Source organism: Carlito syrichta, unplaced genomic scaffold, assembly GCF_000164805.1.
Source record: "Carlito syrichta isolate Samal-C Ts95f unplaced genomic scaffold, Tarsius_syrichta-2.0.1 Scaffold254042, whole genome shotgun sequence".
NCBI classification, from domain to species: Eukaryota; Metazoa; Chordata; class Mammalia; order Primates; family Tarsiidae; genus Carlito; species Carlito syrichta.
Window position 1 is genome coordinate 185,941 of NW_007198138.1, and position 21,328 is coordinate 207,268.

Below are 21,328 nucleotides of genomic sequence, written 5' to 3' on the forward strand. Positions count from 1 at the left end.
TTTAGGGGTAGAAAACAGCCCCCAGAACTCCGTTCTGATTTTTGAACTAACCCCACTCATCACCTAAAAGCCAGCACTTCCTCTCTGTCTTTCCACTAGAGACAAAAAATATGGTAGAAAACAGGAAGGTGATTTATAATTTTAAAAAAATCAGCAATTTATTAGCATTTTTTGTTGAGTGCCTACTGTGTGCCAAGCATTATTCTAGGTGTGGAGGATGAAGCAGTGAAAAAACATAACCAAAACTCTGCCCTCAGAAAGCTTAAATTCTAGTGTCATTAAAATTGTCACATATGAGGTCCAAATCAGGACCTTCCCTGTATGCTTATCTCTTTCCTCAACGTGGAGTTACAATGGAAACTCGAAGTCTTTGGGCTCCACCAAATACATATGATACCATAATGCAGCATATATATAGACTGTAAATGTATCAGAGGCCACATTCCTGGGCAACTTGGTGAGACTTCATCTCTACAATAAATCAAAATGAGCCGGGCATGGTAGCGCGTGCCTGTAGTTCCAGCTACTTGGAAGGCTGAGGCAAAAGGATCGCCGGAGCCCAGCGGATCGAGGCTGCGGTGGCCCGGAGTGGCCACTGCACTCCAGTCTGGGTGACAGAGTGAGACTCCAACTCAAAAAAAAAAAAAAAAAAATTGCCAATTTATAGGGAAACGTAGCAGTTTCTTTTTTTAAAAATAGTTTTTCTACTTATAAATGCTATGGTAGAAAACTTGATTATTACTGAAAAGTATAAACAGAAAAAGTAACCCATAATCCTAATATCCAAAGAAAATTACCATTAAGATTTTGTTATCGTTAATTTAATTTTGTTGTCTTCTAGTCTTTAATCTGTATAACATTATGTATGTAAACACATACTCAGTTGTGTGTATATATTTATAATTTGAAATATATTAGTTCTAGTTCTTGATTTTTATTTAACATCTTTCCTAATATGAATTTATGGCATTTAAAAATATTATTTTGATAGCTCTATAATATTTTAACATGGTAGCATAACATGATTTAGTCAACCATTTCCCTTTTTTTTAAACTTTATTTTATTATAAAGATGTGGGGTACAAATCAGGGTTAGGTACATAAGTCATGTATGTGCAGGTGAAGTTTGGGCCTCCAACTGGTCCTCACTTTCCCTGGTTTAGGATCAGGTACCCTTTGTGTTGTTATGTGCCCTGCCACTGCCCACTACCCCCCTGACTGCCGATCCCTCCCTTGTGCTTTTGTGATTAATGTTCAGGTCCCATTTATGAGTGAGAACATGTGGTATTCAGTTCTTTGTTTCTGTGATAGATCACTAAGAATGATCGTCTCCAGTTCCATCCAATCTGCTGAGAAATCCATAATTTTGTCTTTATTTATAACTGTAATATTCTATTGTGTATACCACATTTTCTTTCTTTCTTCTTTTTGAGTTGGAGTCTAATTTTTCTTGATTTATTGTAGCGATGAGGTCTCACCAAGTTGCCCAGGCAGGCCTTGAACCCATTGGCTCAGGCAGTCCTCTCACCGAGGTCTCCCAAAGTGCTGGGATTATAGGTGTGAGCCACTGTCCTTGGCCTCTTTTTTTAGTAGGTCTCACTCTGTTATCCAGTCTGGAGGGCAGTAGCATGCTCATGGCCACCACAGCCTCAACCTACCGGGCTCAGATGATCCTTCCTACTCAGTCTTCCAAGTAGATGGAACCACAGGCACACACCACCACAGCTGGCTAATTTTTTTGTTTATTGTAGGGGTGAGGTCTCTCTCGCCAAGTTGCCCAGGCTGGTCTCGAACCCCTGGACTCAGGCAATCCTCTCCCAAAGTGCTGGGATTACAGGCATGAACCATTGTGCCCAGCTACCACATTTTCTTTATTCAGTCTACTTTTGATGGGCAGTACAGTTGGTTTCACGTTTTTGCTATTGTGAAAGTACGCCAATAAACATGTGTGCAGGAGTCTTTTTTTGTAGAGTGGTTTGTGTTCCTCCAGTATATTCCTAGGAGAGGAATTGCTGGATTGTATGGAATGTCAATTTCTAGTTCCTTTAGATATCACCACACTATTTTCCATAGAGAATGTGCTAGTTTGCACTCCCACCAACAGTGTAGAAGCGTCCCCTTTTCTCTGCACTTGTGCTAGCATCTATTGTTTACTTATTTATTTATTTATTTTTTGAATAGGAGTCTCACTCCTATTCAAAAAATAAATAAATAAATAAGTAAACAATAGATGCTACTCTGGAGGGCCTCACAGGCTGGAGGACAGTGGCACGCTCCCGGCCACTGCAGCCTCGACTTGCTGGGCTCAGGCGATTCTTCTGCCTCAGCCTTCCAAGTAACTGGAACTACAGGCACATGTCACCACACCTGGCTAATTTTTTTGATTCACTTTAGAGATGAGGTCTCACCAATTTGCCCAGGCTGGTCTTGAACCTATGGATTCAGGCAATCCTCTCACCTTGGCTTCCCAAAGTGCTGGGATTATAGGCGGGAGCCATGGCCTGGCCTTTTGATTTATTAATGATAGCCATTGTTACTGGGGTAAGGTGTTATTTGTGTGGTTTTGATTTTACATTTGATTTTTATCAGTGTGGTTTTAATTTGCATGTATCTGATGATTAGTGAGGCTGAGCATTTTTTCATGTATCTGTTGGCTGTTGGTATGTCTTCTTTTGAGAATTGTCTATTCATGTCCTCCACCCATTTTTTAATGGGTTGATGTGTTTTTTTTCCTTTTGGCTTGTTTGAGTTCCAAGATCCTGTGCCCGGACTCACTTTGTGGCCGGGGGTCCTCAGTGCACCTGGACTTTGTCAATCAGGCGGGCCAGCCTCCTGAAAGTCTTGTGAGAAGACATGGCGAGCAACAATCCTGGATCTTTGTTGGACACACAATCCTTTCCCATTTTGTGGGTTGTCTCCTGCTCTCTTGATAGTTTCTTTAGCTGTGCAAAAGCTTTCCAGTTTGATGAAGTCCTGCTTGTCTATCTTATCTTTTATGGCATGTGCTTTTGGGGATTTGATCTAGAATTGGTTGCCTACTCCAATGTGCATAAGAGTATCTCCTGCGTTTTCTTCTAATCTTAGAAGTTTGAGGTTTTATGTTTAGGTCTTTGATTCTTTTAGAGTTGACCTTTGTATATGGTGATAGGTAGGGGTCCTGTTTCATTCTGCTTTTTAACATTTATTTATTTATTTATTTGAGTTGGAATCTTACTCTATCACTCAGGCTGGAGTGCAATGGCACACTGATAGCCACCACAGTCTCAACCTGCTAGGCTCAGGCGATCCTTCCGCTTCAGCCTTCCAACTAACTGGAACTACAGGTATACACCACCATGCCTGTCTAATTTTTTTTTTTACTGTAGAGATGAGGTCTCACCATGTTGCCCAGTCTGGTCTCAAACCTGTGGGCTCAGGCAATCCTCTCACCTCGACCTCCCAAAGTGCTGGGAATATAGGCATGAACCACCACACCTGGCCAGGATTGTACTCTCTATTTTGTTCTCTGCCTGTTTTTTACTGGTGGATAGAAATGCCACTGTCCTTTGCATGCTGATTTTGTACTCCAAAACTTTACCAAAGTCGTTTTCAGAGCAAGGAAGTTTTTGGCATACTCCCTAGGGTTTTCAAGGCATGAGATCATGTTGTCCACAAAGATGGATAGCTTGACTTCTTCTTTTCCTATTTGGATACCCCTGATTTCCTTCTCTTACCATTTCCCTTTTGTAGATATTCCTGGTTTTCCTATTTTAAGTAACATTTCACTAACATCATTGAGTATCCAGCCATCTCTGATTATTTTCTCAGGAAAGTGTTCAGTTAGTAGACGTGGTCTATTAAAGAGCATGACTATTTGGTAAATTATTTTCTAAAAATGTTCTTAGGGATTTTGTTCTCAGCAGTATATGAGATTCTCTTTCACCACTTTCTTCCAGTTTTTTAAATTTTTAATTTTTTTGAGTCATAGCTTCACTTTGTTGCCCAGACTGGAGTGCCATGGCACGCTCATGGCTCACCCCAGCCTTGACTTCCTAGGCTCAGACAATCCTGTGTAGCTGGGACAACAGGTATACACCACCACACCTGGCTAATTTTTTGATTTTTTTTTTTTTTTTTTTTGTAGACACAAGGTCTTGCTCTGGTCTAGGCTGGTCTTGAACTCCTGAGCTCAAACAGTCCTCCTGCCTCGGCCTCTCAAAGTGCTCAGATTATAGGCATAAGCCACTGCATCCAGCTATAACTCTTCTTTATTGAAAATCTTTCTACCTGTATTTCTTGGGAAGAATAATTCTGTTTCTTTTAGCAGTTATGCTTCATTTTACTAAGGCAAAATCTTTCACTTACATTTTTGACTCTGTATTGAAATGGAGAAATTGTCAATCTTTTAGTAGTTGGCATAAAAATTGTTTGTGTAGAAAATGCTGAATTTATTTTTTGAAGAAGTGAATTGATAATCATTTATGATGCAAGCTGAATCTATGAGGGACTTGTTCAAGTATCAGATGGTTGTTAAAATTGCCTTTCAAGGAGATGTGTCCTGGTCATTGGAAGGATCTCTGTTTTGTTGAGTTTCAGGATGATTTCGGAATACAGATTTGGAAGTAGAAGCTGAGATAGAGCTTGATTTTACCATTTAAGAAAGGGAGGAAAAATTTGAAAGGCACAGGAAAAATTCAACAGAAAAGTAATAGGAACTTTGGAGAAATGCTCTGTGTTGTGGAATGTGATTCTTTACAATGACTCCACAAATAAAAACTTACAAAAACTCAGAAGGATTTGGTGTACCTGGATTTCTCATAGAAATCAGTGAAGAAGCTGAATACTGAGTAATGGTTGAAATGGGACTAACACATATGGCCAAGTGCACAAGGAACAACTTTTTACCTCTCCACCGGCTTCTTCCTTTACCAACAAATGTGTGTGTCTTCCTGTCCCACCACTTCACTTCAAAAACTATTCTCTATATGTTTCCCTTGTAACCATGATTTCTTTTCTCCTATTTCCCTAGCTCTCCTCCTTGCCCTTTTCCTGTTTCCCTTTCTTCTGTTACTCTAGACTTCAAGTTTTTGCTAAAAGCATTTTCCCAAGCTGGAAATATTGTCCCATTTTCTATCTCACTGATTCAAATCCTAGCATTTTTTCATAATGCATCTAAATTCCCATTTCTTCCACTCATTCCTTACCCTTTCTCTCTTCACTTAGGTAATCTCTGTGTTTTACCTTATGGCATTTGGTCCCTTTCTTATTTCTTCTTTCTTTTATGTTTTCTTCAATCTTTGTATTCAGGCTTAATTATTTCTTTTCTTTTTTGAGTTGGAGTCTCACTCTGTAACCCGGACTGGAGTGCAGTGGCTGCTCCCGGCCACTGCAGCCTTGACTTGCTGGGCTCCAGCGATCCTTCCGCCTTAGCCTTCCAAGTAGCTGGAACTACAGGCGCGCGCTACCACGCCTGGCTGATTTTTGATTTATTGTAGAGATGAGGTCTTGCCAAGTTGCCCAGGTGGGTCTCAAACCCGCAGGCTCAGGCAATCCACTCACCTCAGCCTCCTAAAGTGCTGGGATTACAGGCTGAGCCACTGAGCCCGGCTCAGGCTTAATTATTTCATACAGACAGCTAAGGTTTGTTTTTTTTTTCCTTCAAAAAGTTCCAGAAGCTCCTTGAAAACAAGTCCTTCATCACAGACTTCTTTTGAATTCCTTAGAGAACCTAGGGCTACAATCAGTTTGTGAAAACGCCAATAAAGAGTTGCTAAATGTCATTAAACAATAGTGGGGAATTAATGAGAATTAGCTCCCAAATCATACTGGGTACCCAGTGCTTGTTCAAAGGCTATAATATGTATTTAATTTAAAAACCAATTGTATTTATAAGTTTTCAGAATTACATTGGTAACATTGTATTGAAGACAATGACAACTTTTGCATATGGTCACCAGCCATGAGAAGCCAAAAAATCTTTATTTAAAAATGAAAAAAAATTTTATTACTGTTGGATGATCATTTCACAGCTTTTTGCAAAAGAGAACTAGCGTCATGATTTTTTAAATCCTAATTTATGTTTATGTTATTAATGAATAAATTTTAAATAGATTATAAAATAGTAAACAAACAAGACAACCCACCTAAATATCTACAGTCAAATAAACTGTTACAACAGTTTAAGAAACACCAGGCAGCTCTTTAAAATGAAGTAAATCTATCACATCTGGCATGTGAAGAAATCCAGGATCTACTATAAAGAAACAAAAATAAAAAGCAGCATGTGTAATATCCCATTTAAAAAATTGTTTCAGTGTGTATTCAAACAAACACATATGTCTGTGTATGCCTGGAAAAAAAGGTCTAAAGGGATAGCACTGTTAACAGTGGTAAACTTTGGGGAATGGAATTAGAAAAGAGGAAGGGGATTTTCAAACAACAGAGAAGCGTATAAAATAAAAAAATATTTTTTCATGGACTTTTAATTTAAAATTAAAAGACAGGTCAGGCATGGTAGCTCACACCTGTAATCCCAGCAGTTTGGGAGGCTGAGGCAAAAGGATTGCTTGAGTCCAGGAGTTCGAGACCAGTGTGAACACCGTAGCATGTCACTACAAAATATCAAAAAGATAACCTGACATGGTGGTACATGCCTGTAGTCCCAGCTACTCGGGAGGCTGAAGGTGGAAGGATTGCCTGAGCCCAGGAAGTTGAGGTTGCAGTGAACCACGATGGTGCCACACCCTCCAGCCTGGGTGGCAAAGTGAGAACCCAGTTAAAAAAAAGAAAAGGGAAAAGCAAAAAGATGAAAAGACATATTTTTAGAATTAATATAGCTAGAAAAGCATACTCATTTGTATTGTATTTGTAAAACAAGATAACATTCCGTGTTTACATTTTATTAAAGGTATTTTTCTCATTAATAGTTCTTAAAAGATTATAATTTCTTCCAGTATTCTAAATTGTGTTTTATAAGTCATCAGAGTTATGGTAATGTGTTTAGTGAAATGAATGGAATCCACTGTAATTACTGGACTGATCCCATAGAGATTTTTCCATTCACTAAATTACCCGAGTACGGTTTATTGCAAATACTATGTGTTTGCTTGCTATAAATGACTTTGCTTGAATCTGAAAATTAAATGTCATCTGTAGTATTTTCATTATTAACAAACTTTATAACCACATAAAAAAAGATACTTTGAGAGGAGTTTCCCTTGACATTTTAAACTGAGTTTATTTATAATCCAAGGTTTTCTGTCCCTTCACCCAGCCTACTTTTTTCTTTTTATGTTCTTTTTGGATCCTGTTTTTCTGCTTTGATCCATACCACCAGCTTACAAGTTGTACTTTAAAAGATTTATAACAGTAATATGATTTTCCAATATAACATTTTTGTGTAGTTCTGATTTCAGTAATTTGTAGAAAAATGAAAGTTGTAAAAACTTGGAAAATTAGAGTGTGACACATCTCATAAAAGAGAATGTGCGTCAGTTTTCAACAGGATGGGAATTGTTCTTTTATTAAAAGGTGCCTTGTGTTTTTAACTGGTTCAAGCAAGAACTTTTCATAAAAGTACCAACTGTGGAAAAAATAGAACATAGATCCAGCAAAGAAGGTCGGAGAAATATGAGAATTATTACCACACGTCTGTGGTTATAGCACTTAAACCCATTTGTTAGTTATGTATTGTATCTCGGGTCTCCAAGACCTGTTTCTTAACCTCGTCCTTTGTTATCCCTTAATTTGGGAAGTTGGCAGAAAACCATAGCATGTATAGCATTTCACTTAGTGTTACTGTATTAGTTGGATATAAGTAGAATGGTAACTATTAAACTTGAGGTTTGGTATACATGAGATAGCTTTTCTTCTTACTCTATTTATGTTGGTTTTTTTTTTTTATAAGACCAGTTTTTACTTTGCTCAAATGCACATTTTATTAATCCATCTTGTTCTCTTTAGATGACGTTGAGTCCTGCTTTTCTGAGAAAACTGAAGCAAACATGTGCTTCTGAACATCATTCCTCTTTACCTGGGCAGCTTCTGAACTCATACTTTCTCTTTCCTTCTCATTTTAGAAAAATATGTGTCATTACACTTTTTTAAAAATTTTTATTTTTTTTGAGTCAGAGTCTCACTGTCGCCCAGGCTAGAGTGCAGTACCATGCTCACAGCCACCGCAGCCTTGACTGGCTGGACTCAAGGGATCCTTCTACCTCAGGCTTTCAAGCAGCTGGAACCACAGGTATGCGCCACCACACCTGGCTAATTTTTTAATTTATTGTAGAGACAAGGTCTCACCAAATTGCCCAGGTTGGTCTTGAACCCCTGAGTTTAGGCAATCCTCTCACTTCTGCCTCCCAAAGTGCTGGGATTAAAGGCATGAGCCACCACACCTGGCCCAAAAGTTTAAAGTTAAGAAAAAGGGCCAATAAAGACTTCTTTCATTAAGTCTCTCAAGCTCCTTTAATTCTTCACCCAACCCTTGGACACTATGTTCTCTCATCCATTACCTCTCCTCTATGTTCTCTCATCCATTACCTCATCCGTAACCTCTTATCAGCCTACTTTTGCTCTTACTCATTGTTTGTGCTACAGAGGTACTACTATGTAGGTACCACTGAGACTCCAACCTCTCACAGTGCCCAACCTCTCACAGTGCTCTAGGCATGTCATTTGGGCCATGCTACCTGGATCAAAGCCAGTATTACCAGTTTCCCAGAAGGGCTGGCTGGAGTCCTCTGCCTGCTTCGTGCTTTGCCGTGCTGCAGCATGCCTCGGCGGTTGCAGCCTGGCTTTGGTCTCTCTACCAGACTACGTCTTTAGGATTTTATAGAATATGAATTCATAAAAGGTCTGTTTCCTTGTCCTAAGTGGTTCTCTGAATGTCCATTTCCCCCAGTTGGCCACAGAGGTAGTATACTTTCCTGTTTCTCCTCTCTCTCTCTAACCGCTGTTTCTTTAGTCACCATTTTTTCTACCAACACCTGTAGGTGTTCCCTGAAGTTTTGTCCTTGCCTCTCTTAGTGGTCTCTCTCATACTCCACTGGCACAATGCGTGACCCCCTGATATAGTGCCCTAGCTCTTTCTAAGTTCTAGTACTGTGTGTTCAACTGCCTGTGGGCATCTGTATCCAGAAGTCTTGCTGTACAGCAGACTGATATTTATTTATTTATTTATTTATTTTTTGAGTTGGAGTCTCACTCTATCGCCCAGACTGGAGTGCAGTGGCCGCTCCCGGCCACCACAGCCTCGACCTGTTGGGCTCCGACAAGCCTTCCACCTCAGCCTTCCAAGTAGCCGGAATTACAGGCACGCGCTACCACGCCTGGCTAATTTTTTTGATTTATTGTCGAGATGAGGTCTGGCCTGCCCAGGCGGGTCTCGAACCCACGGGCTCAGGCAATCCACTCACCTCAGCTTCCCAAAGGCGCGGGATTATAGGCTGAGCCACCGAGCCCGGCGATCCTTATTTATTTTAACGTTACAACCCACCTGCTCTTTCACACAGACATGGAAATGCATTTTGATCCTGACTTTCTCTCAGCTGCCATTTATTCCACATTTATTCTGTTGCCAAACCTGTTCTCTCTGATAATCACATAGTCCTCATTCCCACTGCCTAGTTACCTTCAACTGTCATTCTAGACTACTGCAGTTGCCTTTAATTTCATCACCTATAGTTTCTTTGCCTTTTTGATTATTTTTAATACACTGCCAAATTCATATTTATTAAACAAAATGCTGATCAAGTCATGGCTACCTTTTGCCCACACATTAATGAAGTCATTAGCTTGCTATTAAGGCTCCCTGTAATCTGACCCCCAGCCTGCTTTTCCAATTTTTTTTTACTAGTATCTTTTACATAGCATTGTTTCTGACAAAGGAAATTATCATTTGTTATTTACATTTGGTACCACCCAGTTCTCTTTGTTCCTATCTCCATGTGACCAAATTGTACCTATTATGCAAGACTGAGTTCTGATGCCTCTTTCTCTACGAAATATTCTCTAATCCCTTGAGATAGAAGTGTTTTTGGTTCTTCTGAATTTTTATAGTATTTAATTGGTCCTTTCTTTGTGGTTCATAGCATTTTGCCTTACACTTAGTCATTTTGGTATTCATCATATACCTTCTATTAAAATATAAATTCCTGACTGGCTCAGTGGCTCAGCTTGTAATCCCAGCACTTTGGGAGACCGAGGTGGGTGAATTGCCTGAGGCTGCAGGTTCGAGACCAGCCTAGACAACTTGGTGAGACCTTGTCTCTACAATAAATCCAAAAATTAACTGGGTGTGGTAGAATGCACCTGTAATTCCAGCTACTTGGAAGGCTGAGGTGGGAGGCTCACTGGAGCCCAGGAGGTTGACACTGGGGTGGCCATGAGTATGCCACTGCACTCCAGCCTGGGCGATGGAGTGAGACTCCAACTCAAAAAATTAAAAAAGTATATATATTTCTTATCTACTCTGAACCCCCAAAGAGCAGATTGCCCTCAGGTGATTGGATGATGAATTCCATGCGTTGAGGTGATAAGAAAGTTGTAACAGAGCTTTGCCATTGTACAGTGTTCAGGGCCCCTGCATTAAGTTATATGGTCTGTGTACTACCCAAAAGCTTTTGACCAAGGGAGCAAGTGGGGGCTGAAATCTAGTTTACTTCCCACCTCCCACCAACCCATGTACCAGGCTAGCATAGGGCTGCATCTGTGCATCTGCCTGGAGAAAGGAGTACTTTTTCTTTCCCAAAAGGTACTATTTCTGGTTGATCTGTGTATCTGCTAGACTGCACCTGCATCCTTTCCTGAATCTTATCAAAGCACATGTAAATTAGTAATAACTCTGAAAGCACTGACAGTAGTAATTGAAGTTCATTATGAAAACTATTTTGTGGATCACCAGAGCCCAGCATGTCAATGCTGGGGTGGCCATGAGTGTGCCACTGCACTCCAACCTGGACAACAGAGTGAGACTCCAATTAAAAAAAAAAAAAGAAAACTATTTTGTGTCACATAAAAATTATCCAACAACTGTTTGTTGAAATAAAAGATATAACTAATCAAGTGTAAAACGAAGCTTTGTTGTACAGAGCATTTCCTTGATAATTTATTATTATGGAACCCCAGGGTCACTTCTAGAACCTCTGAGATTATCTACAATTTTTGGTATAGATCAAATGGATAGCAGTCTCATTTCCTTTGTCCTCACCTCAACTCTGCCTTTTGGTTAGAATTATCTGATATGAAGTGAATGTATTTTTTGACCTTGCTCTTTCGGCTCTTTTATGGTGAATCTGATAGTGTCTTCTGGAAGTTTTTGTAGTTTGACTTGAGGGTTAGGTGATAAAAAAATTATAAATTTATTTAAACCCATTTGAGTTATTTTCTAGTTTACTAATGCATCTAGTTATTTGTGTGTGTGTGTGTGTGTGTGTGTGTGTGTGTGTGTGTGTGTGTGTGTGTGTAAACTTTCCATAATCCTATAAGGGATAGAGGAAGTATTTCCTTTGGAATGTATGGAGACCAAACCTTTTTTGGGAGGTGGGGTCAGAGTCTCACTCTGTTGTCCAGGCTAGAGTGCAGTGGCACGCTCATGGCCACCACAGCCTCGACCTGCTGGGCTCAGGCTAACCTTTCTCCTCAGCCATCCAAGTAGCTGGAACTACAGGTGTGTGCCACATGCCTGGCTAACTTTTCTTGACTTATTGTAGAGATGAGTCTCGTTAAGTTGCCTAGGCTGATTTTGAATCCATAGGCTCAAACAATCCTCTTGCCTCTGCCTCCCAAAGTGCTGGGATTACAGGCGTGAGCCACCATGCCCAGCTGAGACCAAAGCTTAGAGAGGTTAACTCACTTCTTTAAGGGAATATGACAAGCAGATGGTGAAGCTAAACTAAAATCTAGAGTATTTGTATCCCAAGCTATACTTTTTTATTTTTATTTTTTTAATGCTGCATCCATGGTGAGTAACACTTCTTTTAATGGAATTGCTTTGGCCTTGTTGGTACATAGTACAAATTCAAAAGTTCTTAAACACATAGTTAGTAATGTGTGGAGGTATGTTTCTCTCTAGCACCTAGTATAGTGCTTTGTTACTACTAAGTTTATAATAAATGAAGATGATTACACCCTGCTGTGACTCCTCCATGGATCTGCTTCATTCCAACATAGTGACAGGGCAACCACAAGTGAACTGACATTTTTTTATTTTATGAGTGGGGTGATGTCAATTAGTTTAGCACTTACTAAGTGCCAAGCAGTAGATATATTATTTCACTTGATCCTCACAACTGGTCCTGAAAGTATATATTGTTAACTCCGATTTAAAGATACATTGCTTATGCACAATAGTTTTCATTTAAATCTGGGTCTGTCTGTATTTATATAAATATATAAATAGATGTCAATATCTATTTGTTGTTATAAGGACATAGATATATACTATCTTGGCATTAGGGAGACAAGGCAGTCAAGTCAGTCTTGGACTGGCCTAGTACATCTCATCACTGGGGGCTAAGTATTGCAGCTGATGCTGCAGCCCAGTAGCAGCAGAGACCAGAGTGGTACTGGAAAGTGAGAAAAAGAATGACTTTTCAGCTTTCAGAGACTGCTATAGCATTTTGGAGATACAGCCAGTGGAAATACGATGTTACCTAATTTGTGTTATTTGGCTTCTTCCTTCCTAAAAAAAAGCAGGAGGTAGGGAGCAGAGTAGTCTAAGAGAGAAACCAGAATAATCAAGCTTTGTTATCTTGTTGAGATTAACTATAAGACCTTTTAAATAATTCTAAATTTGGTTTAGGATTACCAACTGATAGGCAATTGGAAATATGGATTTCATGCTGTCAATTAACCTCCATTTCTGTGCACCTGGGATGCTTCTAATGCATTTCTCCTAAAGCATTTATTTTATATTCTGCTCTTATGAAAGGAGTTTGAATACCTTTAAGAAAATTCCAGGGCCACATGGTTACTTCTGTCTGAAATGGAAATGATGAGGAGGAACTTGGGCAGTGTGACAAGCTTCTAGGAGAGAAGACAGAAAACAGGTTCTTTGCTTTGGGACTCTCTTCTTGGCACAAGTCTACTGAAAAATAAGTCAAATGCTATTTCTGGGCTACCTGAAGGTGTAGCTATGATATTTTGTAGTGATACCCTTGTCTTATGAGTAGAGAAAAATACAGAAACAAAAGCACAAATGAGAAGTAAGTAAAAAGATAGTGGGAATAGATGGGGTAAATATAGTACTGCTTGAAAGATAAAAAGGCATATGGTTGCCCATATTACCAAAATTACAATAATAGGTTCATGATACTTACAGGCTACAGATGGGTACCAGTACATGGCCTGTTAGGAACTGGGCCACACAGCAGGAGGTGAGCAGTGGGCAGGTGAATGAAGCTTCATTTGTATTTACAGCCGCTCCCCATCACTCATGTTACTGCCTGAGCTCCGCCTCCTGTCAGATCAGCACTGAAAACCCTGCTTCCATTTCCAACATACTATCTTTGTGAAGCAGGGTTTTCTGCAGTGACAACAACCAAAACGAGTTTACGGAGTAGACTGGACATAAGCAACATACTTTGGGTGTCACTGTCCCCCACCACACCCAGAGGAGACCATCTACTTGCAGGAAAACAAGCTCAGGGCTCTCGTTGATTCTACCTTATGATGAGTTGTATACTTATTTCTTTATATACTACAATAGAGAGTAATAATAGAAATAAAGTGCACAATAAGTAGCAATGCACTTCAGTCATCCCCAAACCATCCCCCACCCCTCTGTCTGTGGAAAATTTGTCTTCTATGAAACTGGTCCCTGAAGCCAAAAAGATTGTGGACCACTGCTCTAACAGATACGCATATGTTTTATGATGGTAAAAGCAATAGTCATTTTTGCCGTAATACTGGTTTTGAACATACAAATTTGTCCAGCTGTCTAGCTGAACCGAGCCACATAGGAATATGCATACACACACACACACACACACACACACACACACACACACACACACACCCCTCATACCTCTACTAGCTATCTACTCATACTATGTATTTATGAGTCACACCCATCCACTTTGGGCATTACAACTTTCCAGTTGATTTCAGATAACCCTAAAAAGGTATATTTTAAAGTTTTACAACTTATTGTCACTATTCCTGCAGAAAAAATTTACTAATTTACACTCTGACCAAGTACTGGAGTTCTTGTTTTATTGCTCTCTTAGAGGTAAAAATAAAACATCCACAAAAATAAGCTTTATTATCTGTTTGGATAACTATATGGTTATTGATCAGAAGAATGGGGAAAGTGTAGACACTTTCTATTGGGGGTTAAATACAGAAGGATATATACAATGGGAAGTGAAGCAAAGACTAGAATTGATTAGTCGGGTTTATTTATTTTTGAGCTGGAGTCTCACTTTGTTGCCCAGGCTGGAGTGCAGTGGCATGCTCATGACCACCACTGCTGCCTCAGTCTTCCAAGTAGCTCAGTCTTCCAAGTAGCTGGAACCACAGGCATGCACCACCATTCCTGGCTGATTTTTTGATTTATTGTAGAGATGAGGTCTTGCCAAGTTGCCCAGACTGGTCTTGAACCCCTGAACTCAGGCAATCCTTTTGCCTTCACCTCCCAAAGTGCTGGGATTACAGACATGAGCCGTCACACCTAGTGAGTTTATATTTTAAGTGATAAATACATGAATATACTTGACTAGAGGTTTTATAAAAGATACAGGCAAGATAAGGAAGATAGATTGTAAAATGTCTGCCTTCTTACAATTAAAAATGCCGAGTGATTCACAGATATGAGCAAAGTCCGATAATAGGGAATGGAAGTCTTATTTAAGACTCTAGAGATCACCTCCAGTTGCCAGATTTTAAGTCACTCTTCTCATGATAATGATGTTGTAAGTTAGCAAAGTTACAGGTAAATGAGATGAATTATAATCAAAAGTGGGGCAAGATGTGGTTTTGCAGAATTCAACGTGGGTAGAATTTAAGTTGCAGGATTTTGAATAGAAGACAAAGAATGAGCTTATATGGAAAAGAGTAACTAAAAGGGTATATACTAAGTCTGAGTGCTTAAGAACCTCCTAAGCATTGTTTGTGCCTATTTGTCTCTCTGATGCACTCATAGCCCTGAGCTAAATTAGTATGAGCAAAAGCAGGGAGGCAGAAAGTGTAAGAAAGATATGCTTAAACCTAGGAGAAGCCTAAACACCCAGGCAGTTCCTGCAAGACTTCCTCCCTGTCAGACGAAGATAACAGTCAACCCCAGAATAAACAGCAGTCTGCTGTGATGCAGCCTATTTGCCCCATTTGTTTGGCAGAAGAGGCCAAGATGAAAGCAGTTAACCTGGGGCCTATTAGAAACAACAATCACTACAACAGGTCCAGATTCAACAACTTCTGTCTTTGATTAGTAGAAGACGAAAGGCAAAATGATTAAAAGCCAGTCAAGAACCCAAAACAGTTGTATTTTCAAAGAAATTGCACCCTGAGAAATAAAGGTGTCTGTTATCCCATCCCTTGACAACTTCCAGTCTCCTGAAACTGACCCCAAAACAAGTGGAATTCTTCTGCAGGAAAGCTCTCAGCCAGGAAGCATCATCCACAGTGCCTTCTCAAATGTGACTCTGCGGGACAATTGATCGAGGAGAGTCTCCCAGAGATTAGAACCAGAAGCAACCAGTCTGGTAATTAAGAAACTCATCTCATTTCCCTTTGCTAGCAGGGAAGCTGTCTCTTCCTGTCTAGCAAAATACCATGGATCGAAGTTTCTTCACCTCCCCTTTTTTCATGTGGAAATATTTATTGCAGGTATCCCTTTTTGCCTCATTTATTAGATGTGTGTGTCGGGGGCAAGTTAATAACTGAACAATAATAGTCCTTAAGAAGCTACTTCACTTTCAGGTCCTCGTTTCCAAGATGATAAAGAAAAGAAGGAGCAATGGTCATGCCAGAAAGGGTCGTGGCTACATGCAGCCCATTCACTGCAGGAACTACACCTGATGCATGCCCAAGAATAAGGCTATTAAGAAATTTGTCATTCGAAACATAGTGGAGGCCGCAGCTGTCAGGGACATTTCTGAAGCAAGTGTCTTCAATGTCTCTGTGTTTCCCAAGTTGTATGTGAAGTTGCATTACTGTGTGAGTTCTGCCATTCACAGCAAGGTAGTCAGGAATCAGTCTTGTGAAGCCGGCAAGGACCCAACACCCCTACCCCAATTTAGACCTGCGGGTGCTGCCCCACGACCTCTACCAAAGCCCATGTATGGAGCTGAGTCCTTAAGGACTGAGGAACAACTAGAAGAAGATGCTACTTCTAACCTGATTAAGAGCATATAGCCAAGAGATCTTAGAGCTGGACGCATAGGTAAACACGTTTGAGCAAGGGTGAGCACGGTTAGTCTTATTTGGAAAACTTGCCTAATGCTAGACAGGACCATTCTTGAAAATGTAGATGTGGGAGGAGGGTAGGTGTGGATGCTGAGCAACCAGATTGGATTGTGGAGGGGGGAATTATATAATACACAAAGGTGACTAAGTGAATCCCACTATACACTCTGCAGTTAAATCCTAGTGCAGATAATCTCACCCAGCATTTCATTGTAATGCTTCGAAGTATGCTTGATAAAAAACTTGAAGTTGCTTTTCCATAGCCAGTTTCTAGGGCCACATCTTGTGAGCCTCTCACTGTACCTTTCTCCTATCTCATAGAATTATCAATCACTTAGTACTCATGTATACTCAGCAGCCAAGCTAGTCAATAAAAGCATCCCTTTCTTATGGTTTGTGTTAGTTCATAATTGGTACTTGAGCCGTGCAGGACCACATATTTTTCTGAGATTGATGCGGCCATTAAGAGACAGGCCCAAGGGCTTCTCTCCTTTTGAGATCATGAGGCCAAGGTCATGAAATCTGTCAGGAACCCTCTTCGCCACCAAGTGACGGGGGCTCAGTTTTGAATTAAACACAGGAGAAGGCAATGCAGAAGAAGAAGTATCTCCAGTGATGTTGTTTAAACTCAGTTAAAGTTAGCTTTAATCCAGGGTTTCTTAGCCTTGATATTGTTGACATTTTTAGCTGGATAATTCTTTGTTAGGGTGGAATGTTCTCTGATTGTAGGATGTATAGCATCAACCTTAATCTCTTCCCATTAGATGTCAGTAGTAACCTCCCAGTAGTGACAAACAAAAAAAGTCTCCAGTCATTATCAAATATCTCCTGCAGAGAATGAGAAGCAAGATCTCTTCTAGCTGAGAACCACTGCTCTGGACCTAACATTTTTCGTTACATGATTCTTGTTTTTTAGATTGGAAAATATAGTTTATGTAGAAAGTAAATTAGAAAGAGAGGAAGAGAAAGGATTCACCTCTCCAAGGTAGGAGAGGGGGCCAAAGCTTAGGGAAATATGGCCCGGCCATAGGTCAGTGAACACATGGTCTGAACAGAAGTTAACAAAAGCAATGGCCAGTTACATGATTCTTAAATTCTGTTTTGCTAAACTTCTTTGCATTGGGTCTATCACTTGCATTCCAAAGAGTTTTAGTTAACACATGTTTTCTTACAGCTTTTATACATTTAAATAAAAACAAATTTACTAATTAAATATAAACAACTCTAAAACCATTAAAGTAAAATTAACATTATTTAATCCAACAGATAGCAACAACATTGCAGATGTAGCATTTTTTTTTTTTTTTTTGAGTTGGAGTCTCACTCTGTCATGCAGGCTGGAGTGCAGTGGCACACCCATAGCCACCCCAGCGTCAACCTGCTGGGCTTTGGCGATCCTTCCGCCTCAGACTTCCAAGTAGCTGGAACTACAGGCACATGCTATCTCACCTTGCTGATTTTTTATTTATTGTAGAGATGAAGTGTTGCCGAGCTGCCTGGGTTGGTCTCGAATCCATGGACTCAGGCAGTCCTCTCACCTTGGCCTCCCAAAGTGCTGGGATTACAGGCTGAGCCACCGAAACCGGCCCAGATATAGCATTTAATCTTAGAAATATGTATGCACACATTTAATGTTTTGCGTGTGTCTTGATTTTATTTATTTATTTTTTGAGTTGGAGTCTCACTCTGTTGCCCAGACTGGAGTGCAGTGGCCCCTCCCGGCCACCGCAGCCTCGACCTGCTGGGCTCCGGCGATCCTTCCGCCTCAGCCTTCCAAGTAGCCGGAATTACAGGCATGCGCTACCACACCTGGCTGATTTTTTTTTTGATTTATTGTAGAGATGAAGTCTCGCTGCCCAGGTGGGTCTCAAACCCGTGGGCTCAGGCAATCCACTCACCTCAGCCTCCCAAAGGCGTGGGATTACAGGCTGAGCCACCAAGCCCGGCGTGTCTTGATTTTTTAAAAATTTTGAGGCTAGATGTGGTGGCTCATGCCTATAATTGCAGAACTTTGGGAGGCCAAGGTGAGAGGATTACCTGAGCTCATGTGTTTGAGACCAGCCTAGGCAACTTGATGAGACCTCATCTCTACAATAAATCAATCCCAGCATTTTGGGAGGCCAAGGCAAGTAGATTGCCTAAGCCTATGGGTTCAAGACCAGCCCGGGCAACTTGGCGAGACCTCGTCTCTACAGTAAATCAAAAATTAGCTGGGTGATGTAGCGTGAGCCTATAGTTCCAAATACTTGAAAGACTGGGGCTGAAGGATCACTAGAGCCCAGCAGGTCGATGCTGACATGGCCGTGAGTGTTCCACTGCACTCCAGCCTGGGCGACAGAGTGAGACTCCGACTTAAAAACAACAAAAAAAATTAGCCTGACTAGGCATGGCGGCTCAAGCCTGTGATCCTAGCACTTGGAGAGGCCGAGACGAGAGAATTGCCTGAGCCAAGGGGTTCGAGACCAGCCTGGGCAACTTGATGAGACCTCATCTCTACAATAAATCAAGAAAAGTTAGATGGGCGTGGTAGCTCACGCCTGCAGTTATAGCTGCTTGGAAGGCTGAGGCAAAGGAATCACCTGAGCCCAGCAGGTTGAGGCTGCGGTGACCGTGAGTGTGCCATTGCACTCTAGCCTGGACGGCAGAGTGAGACTCCAACTCAAAAAAAAAAAAAAAATTGAGCATGACAAACCAAGTTTGTACCATGGTTATTACTATTGTTGACAATAAACTCTTTTTTAGCCATCAGTGTTTTAATGGACTCACTAATTTAATAGTATGCCTTAAAAAATTCTGTAGCTAGTTACACTTTTTTTTTTTTTTGAGTTGGAGTCTCACTCTGTTGCCCAGACTGGAGTGTACTGGCACGCTCACATCCACCGCAGCCTCGACCTGCTGGGCTCGGATGATCCTTCTGCCTCAGCCTTCCAAGTAACTGGAACTATAGGCACACACCACCATGCCCGCCTAAGTTTTTTTGATATATTGTGGAGATGAGGTCTCACCAAGTTGCCCAGGCAGGTCTCAAACCCTTGAGCTCAGGCAATTCTCTCACCTTGGCCTCCCAAAGTGCTGGGATTATAGGCATGAGCCACTGTGTCCAGTCACAACACTTATTACTGGTGAAGTTTTGCAGTAGATTATATGCTAAGATGGCTTCCAAGCCTTATAAGGCTCAATATTGTAAGTATGACTGCTAAGGCATAGGAATTCACTTGGAATTCTGCATTGTTATGGTAATACAAATAAGTGATAAACCATGCTACTTTTCTGTTCAAATAACAGTAGAATCATTGCTTATTTAGCATGCCATTGTGTCATTAGACCATAATTTGTTCTATATGCATCATTTACATTTTTGATCTTCCTCTATGCTTTTCTTAAGTGTTGAGAAAACTCTGTTGATCTGTATCATTTATATTGTTAAAGTCTCTATATGGTAACAAAGAAGTTAAAGTGTCATTTTGTGAAATTTCTTTCAATTGTGAATTAACAATGTAAAATAGAAATTTTATTTTGGTAATAGGTAAAGTAATTCAACATTTTGACATCAGTGACATATGCTAATGAATACATTAAAAGTTAAATTAGAAGTTAAATGCTAAGAGTTCTTTAAATTTCACTTGGTAGTTTTATTGTTACTAATTTTGGTGTTGTTATTTTCACTCTCTATTAGATATATTGAAAGATAAAGTAAATACATCATTATGCTAATGTGATATTAGGATAGAGTTTTCAGTACAAGAAAAGGACACTGTAAGAACCAAGAAGTACGCCTGGGCAGGCGAGACCTCATCTCTACAATAAATCAAAAAAATTAGCCGGGTGTGGTAGCGCGTGCCTGTAGTTCCAGCTACTTGGAAGGCTGAGGCGGAAGGATCTCCAGAGCCCAGCAGGTCGAGGCTGAAGTCTGGGCGACAGTGAGACTCCAACTCAAAAAAAAAAAAAGAACCAAGAAGTAGAGTTAAAATGCTGTAATTATAAATTAGAATTGAAAATATCAATACAATACTAATGATTTTAAAAAATATGTTTCCTAATTTGACCACTGAATAGTCTATAAGCAGTGACACCCCAGTAGCAATGAGTACCCTTGGTATCCAGGTTTTTTCTAAATACTATTCCTCACTAAAACGAAGTAGAGCTTCCAGGAGAAATGGATCACTCCAGATTTGGAACAGGGACATTTTGTTAAACTAGAAAGCAAGGAAATTTCAAAGATTAATAGCACTGTGTCAAAAGGACACAGGAGCCATCTTGGAATGATTTCCACTGGCCAATTTTGGAAAATTTGAACAATTTTTAAGAAACCTCTTACATATAATCAGTCCCAGATCCTCTAGGACTAACTGTCTCTTTTCTTTCGTTCTTACTTTCTTTCTTTTTTTTTTTTGTCCAAGTCTCACTCTGTCACCCAGGCTGGTGTGCAGTGGCATGCTCACGGCTACCACAGCCTCAGTTTGCAGGGCTCAGGCAATCCTTCCACCTTGGCCTTCCAATAACTGGAACGACAGGCATTCACTACAACGCCCGGCTAATTTTTTGATTTATTGTAGAGATGCGATCTTGCCAACTTGCACAGGCTGATCTCGAACCTGTGGACTCAGGCAATCCTCTCACCTCTTTCTCCCAAAGTGCTGTGATTACAGGCATGAGCCATTGTGCCTGGCTTATATGGCTTTTAAGAGTTTCCATCTGCCAGAGGAAACAGCTGACCAGTTTGATAATACATGGTCATATTGGCTCTCCCTCCTTCTTGCTTTATCCCCCTCACCCTTCACTCCTGTTCCTTTTAATTGGATTCCTTATGAAGATAATGTTACAGAAGTTTTGCTTCAGACCATACATTTTGGGGAACTCAGGCTAGGAGGACAGTATCAAAATAATAATGTCTGTAATCAATTAAAACATATTGAATATACTATATAAACATATATGGATTTAT

At 40.4% G+C, this 21,328-nt stretch overlaps 1 pseudogene across 1 annotated transcript; it reads left to right on the forward strand.

The window, feature by feature from the left end:
• The first annotated feature begins 15,912 nt into the window (after positions 1–15,912).
• On the forward strand, positions 15,913–16,332 carry LOC103253827 (annotated as a pseudogene). The gene has a single exon (XR_002481597.1). The product of XR_002481597.1 is annotated as a 40S ribosomal protein S26-like (transcript).
• The last annotated feature ends 4,996 nt before the right edge of the window (positions 16,333–21,328 follow it).